We start from the raw sequence: 5,543 nt of genomic DNA, 5'->3' as shown, positions 1-5,543 counted from the left end.
GTTTGCCTGTAGTTAGAAATTCTTAACTAAGTCCATCGGCATAATGTAACCCATAATCTCAAGATTTTACAATACATTTAATCATTGTGATTTTAATTTTAATTTTAATTTAATACCTTACAAAGCTAGCCTACTTGCATTTTGTTGCATGCTGCTCAATCAGTCACTGAAGCAATTCAATCGAAATGCATTAGAATGGGAAGAAGAAGTAACACCACCGCCAGATTGGATCCCATTTTGTTAGCTTCCTTTATAGCAATGTAATTGCAGAGATCATGATGTGAATATCCTGCAATCATATTTGAAAAATTCAAGATCATTATCTGTTGTCATTTCTAGCAAGTCTTTTCAGTAATTTAATTTGGAAGTCTGTCGTCGCATTACTAATGGCGGGCTTGCTTTGTTATATTAAAGGAACCAAATGGCAAGGGTAAATTATTTTAAAAGTTAGACTTAACTCATTGCAAACTAGGAGTTTTCATGAGTTAAACGAATCAAGTAGGGGGCTAGAATGGAGAATACACACAACTGGGTAAACTTGATTTATTAGTTATGTCAGCATTAATAGTGAATCTTTACTAGGATTATGTTTTCTCTGCGTTGTATCTTTCATTTAATACTTGCTTTTATTACACCGAAAGATGTCTTCCATATGCTGACATATGAGCTTCTTGCTATTGTATCTAATTGACCTTAATTTACTCTCTAGGGATTTCGCTATTGCAAGCATCGAGGTGAGCTTTAGAAGAAAAAACATTTGTCACCTGTATATGCAAAGTCAATTGATTACTTGATTTTGGACATGCCAAAATACTATTTACTTATTGATCATTAGAAGGTGACTAAGGGAGTTGTTGGCCCACCATCTTTGGCTTGAGAAACTCTGACTTTCTGCCAAAAGTATCCATCGAAGCTGTTACCTTTTCAACTATGAGATCTTCTGAATTTGTCAACCTCGAATATTACCTATAAAAGACTAAGCAAAATAAATAAAAAATAGTTATTGTCTCATTAATAATATACTTCTCTCTACTTCTCTATAAATGAAGAGGAGTCCTCAGAGCATATGAACACAAGTCATACACTAAAAAAACACATGTCCCTAACCCCTATATCTTTTCCCTCCCAGATATCTAACTCCTGCAATCCTCGCATCTCAAACACAATGAGAGATATTCCTCTCGCCTTTATTCCCCTGCCCGAGCTCTTGAATGAGGCTATGCTTGACATTTTCCACCTTGCTAATTCTTCAACCATTTTGGAGGCTTGCAGCACCTATCGCTACTGGAGAGCCAAACTAAGCAGCTATGACTTTATGTCAAGAGTTGCTCAAAGGTGGAAACATCATGGCTGCTCATTGATGATGAATTTTTGCTATCCATCCTCTCTGATGAACTTAGTAGATTGGGTTATGAGGATTGATGCTTCGAGTGGTTACACTATGCCATTTCACTTTCCTTTTTTGATGATATATGAAGGTTGGTTCCACATTATTGACATTGAAAATGGGATCTTCTGCATAAGATACAGTTATATGGGCAAGAAGTCTTACTTGCTATCTTGGAACCCTGTTAGCTAAAAATCCGAAATTCTCCAGGATCCTGTTTATATTTTTCAACTTGACTTGGTGTATTTATATCCTTTGGTGTACTTTCCGTACACTATGGATTATGACATCCTTTATATTTTCAAACATAGTTCAGAAAGTCCTTCATGCACACTTTTGATATATACAAGCTTCAAAAGAAATTAGAATGTGATCATATCATGTCTACCATATGTTGTAACCTTAGATGCTACGTATGTTACACTTGATGAATCAATTTATTAGTTAACATGTTCAGTTGAGGATGTTGAAAGAAGATCCCTATATATCGTATGCTTCTCCTTATTATCTAACATTTTTCAGCAAATTTTCGTTTCTCAACAAGTTTTGGCTCATTGCTACATGCTCATGCTCCTAAACCAAAATGTTTGCCTTGCCTCATCTACTCATGACGAGAAAGTATTCAACACTTCTATTTGGCATGTTATTGTTACTGAAGAGGAGCTAGCATGGACAAGGTTGTTCATGTATAATGGCGTTGCCCCTCTCTTTACTCTTACCATCTTTGTTGATGAAGATATAGTGCAAATAAAAGTGAGGCATTTTGAAGAAGATGGCATAGATGATTCACACTTTTCACACTTTTACATCTGCCGATACACTCCCATGGACAACACTATGAGAACTCTTCACTGGGTAGAATATGAAGATAAAGTAAGGATTAGGTCAATGCATGTGTATCATGAGACATTATTCCTGGTTTGAAGTTGAGATCTGAGAGTGCATTTAGTTTGAGGAAGGTTATAGGCAGCCACATGGTATGGTTAATCTGTGTTACCTCTGCTATTTGTAATTAACTTAGTTTTAGGGTTAAGTATAATGCATGTTTTGTATTTTATCTTTGGAGGTTGCTTTTAGTGATTAATTCCATCTTCTATGTTGTTATCCATAGTGGAAAAAGATATATGTTAAACCTTATTATGCAGTGGTTAGGTAATGCATCTGATAGGCCACATCTACTAAAATATCATGTACTTTTATCCTTTGGTAGTTATAACTTATGCAATGGACTAATGTTTGCAACATGAACATGTGTACCAACACGATTTTCTTTTTTCTCTATGAATGATTATTGGTTGAGGTAAATTTCGTTATACTTCATCATAAGTAAGGAAGCAATACAACAATTTTTACAAGCCTCATATAAACTGAATCTATGCTTTTAGCCTATGATCATATACTGCTCCATATGCATAAGGTATAGATGAAATTGAGAGGAAATGACTAAAGTTTAAAACAAAGTGTAACTCTACATAACTTGTTAGCTTAGTTGCACATATTGTGGTTCTTATAGCTTACTGGCAAACAAAATATAATTTTATTGCATTCCTTTTTATGATTAGTTTCTCATGCCATGGATTATTGCCCCTTTAAGTCATAAGTGATTAGCCATGACACCAGTCTCAGTTGATTCTTTAGCTTACAGATTAGCCATGACTAACGTTTTCAATTATAATTCAATTTTGTAGTGGAAATGTCATTTAAAATTTTTGATCCTGTGAACAAAAATTTGGTGTCATGTTGTAGGAATAAAAATTAAAATATAATATTCAGTTCATTAAGTTAATACATAGCTAAAATAGCACAATTGTCACATTTGAAGTTAGACTTAATTTAAAACCAAAGGATAGCCATGAATAGATTTTTTGTTTTTCTATATCATGAATAAATATCAACTTTATTCTCAACTACTGTTACTTACCAACTGCATGAGAAAGATATATATAGTTACAACTTGATGTTGTGCCTAAAGAAGAAAAGTTGAGTTTAAACTAGAAAATTGAATTACTTTTGTATTTGGTTCACATTACGTTAAATGCCAAATCAGAGCAATATAGCTGGCACACTAAGTTGTTAGCTTAGTTGCACATATTGTGGTTCTTATAGATTACTGGCAAACAAGATATAATTTTATTGCATCCCTTTTTATGATTAATTTCTCATGCCATGGTATACTGTCCTCTAGACCTTGCCTTTATGCATGCATAATGTACTTGGACCTATGTCCCTCGAATTTTCATAACACAATTGTTTTACTTTAAAATTGAATAAAACTGGTGATAAGGAATCAAGGCCTAGAGGACTTTGTGAAAATATTGCCCTCAAATGTGCGCCTCTAAAGTGGAACTCATTACAGACAAAAGTTGCATTCCTGAATTGTTCAAAATTCGATTCCTAAAGTAGTTTAACATTAGATTAATTGTGTTCTTTACTTATGTGTTAAGAGACAAAGTAGACGTATCCGACTGACTCTTAGCAAACTTTGTCTATTCTTTTATCAGCATTTCATACTTACTTATATAAGAGCGAATAAATTATAAGATGCTGACATGTGGATAAAATTGACTCTTCTTAGTTGTCCCTTAAGTCGTAAGTGATTAGCCATGACACCACTCTTAGTTGATTCTTTGGCTTACAGATTAGCCATGACTAACGTTTTCAATTTATAATTCAATATTGTAGCGGAAATGACATTTTAAATTTTTAATCATGTGAATAAAAATTTCGTAACTTATTGTAGGAATAAAAATTAAAATATAATTTTTAGTTCATTAAGTTGATACATAATTAAAATAACACAATTATCACATTTGAAATTAGACTCAATTTGAAAGCAAAGGATGGCCATGAATATATTTTTTGTTTTTCTATAGCATGACTAAATATAAAGTTTACTCTCAACTACTGTTACTTACCAACTACATGAAAATGAAATATATAGTTACAAGTTGATGTTGTGCCTAAAGAAGCAAAGTTAGGTTTAAACTAGGAAATTTGAATTACTTTTGTATTTGGTTCACATCACTTTAGATGCCAAATCAAAGCAGTTAACTGGCACACTATGCATAGAAGCCTAAAAAGCTATGCCAGCACATTATCACTTTTCCTGTGATTTGATGTCAATTAGTTCAACTTACAGCTTCCTCAACCTTGCTCTGTGACAGGAAACTTTGTAAACAATTTCACATGTAAATGGGTTACAAAAAATATCTAATAGAGTCAACTTGGTCCTCTAAGATCTATTTATGCTTTTCTAAAATCATGCATCAGAGAGCAGGACCTCCCTTTGATGTCTCTTTATGCTTGTGTTACCTTCCTTTCCAGCACAATCCATGTGTTCAACTCAAGTTTAAAAATGGAGTGTATAACTGGAATCGCTGATTCTTCTTCTAATTGTCTTCGAGAGGATGTACTCCTCTACATCATTGGAAAGACTGATCTTTCCTGTATTTGCAAATGCAGGGCACTGAACACATTTTGGTGTTCTGCTTTAAAGGAATATAAATTCCTATCGCAATACGTACCACCTAAGTTATGCCCCCTCTAAACAAACACTTATACTACATATTTTGTTTCCTGAATGAAGAACCAGTAATAATGCAATTCTAAGTGTTAATACTTCAACAGGTGCAGCTACCAGGTTGTCCCTCCCAACGGAGCTGGCAAAGTAAAATGATTTTGCAATTGTAGGTTCCTATTTCGGTAACCTCTGCCTCACATTCAGTAACGGCTGCCACAATAACAAGTTGCTCATATGGAACATCATCACACGCAGTGTCTGGTGCACAGAAATTGTGATTACACTTTAATTATGTAAAATTCATCGCTCTTTCTTTCCCTAGTAATGGCGCCAAAAACATGATGCCAATACCATGGTTCACAACTTCGCACAACTAACCAGCAAGTGCACTGGGTCGTCCAAGTAATACCTTACGTGAGTAAGGGTCGAATCCCACGGAGATTGTTGGTATGAAGCAAACTATGGTCACCTTGTAAATCTCAGTCAGGTGGATATAAAATAGTAATAGGGTTTTCGAAAATAATTAATAAGATAGGGATAGAGATACTTATGTAAATCACTGGTGAGAATTTCAGATAAGCGAATAGAGATGCTTTCGTTCCTCTGAACCTCTGCTTTCCTGCTATCTTCATCCAA

The sequence above is a fragment of the Arachis ipaensis genome, chromosome B06 (genome assembly GCF_000816755.2).
Source record: "Arachis ipaensis cultivar K30076 chromosome B06, Araip1.1, whole genome shotgun sequence".
Lineage (NCBI taxonomy): Eukaryota > Viridiplantae > Streptophyta > Magnoliopsida > Fabales > Fabaceae > Arachis > Arachis ipaensis.
Note: the sequence above shows the minus strand (reverse complement) of the source record.